Source organism: Octopus bimaculoides, chromosome 23 (genome assembly GCF_001194135.2).
Source record: "Octopus bimaculoides isolate UCB-OBI-ISO-001 chromosome 23, ASM119413v2, whole genome shotgun sequence".
Lineage (NCBI taxonomy): Eukaryota > Metazoa > Mollusca > Cephalopoda > Octopoda > Octopodidae > Octopus > Octopus bimaculoides.
Window position 1 is genome coordinate 32,955,039 of NC_069003.1, and position 524 is coordinate 32,955,562.

Here is a 524-nt window from a genome sequence, read left to right on the forward strand (position 1 = left end):
ATCATCATCATCGTTTAACATCCGCCTTCCATGCTGGCATGGGTTGGACGAACTGACTGAGGGCTGGCAAGCCAGAAGGCTGCACAAGGCTCCAATGGATGGGATGGTTTCACAAGAGCTGGCCAGACAGAAGCCTGCACCAGACTTCTGTGACTGACTTGGCAGGATTTTACAGCTGGATGCTCTTCCTAACACCAACCACTCAGCAGAGTGGGACTTAGTGCTTTTACGTGGCACAAGCACTATAAATATACAAATATATATATGTATATATATACATATATATATTGTTGTACTTGGGGATGGTCATATTGCCAGTTTAGCCAATAAAAACACACGCACCGTATATTTGGTGTTAATTTGCTTCAGCTTTATATTACATTAATCTTAATCTTATTTCGGCCAGAGTTCTTTCGTCACACTTCTGTGACCTCATCAGTGGTCCTTTGTTTCCTTCCTTCTTATGTGTGTCTCACCTTGCTAAATATCAGCCATTTTGCAAAACAAATATGTATATATATACA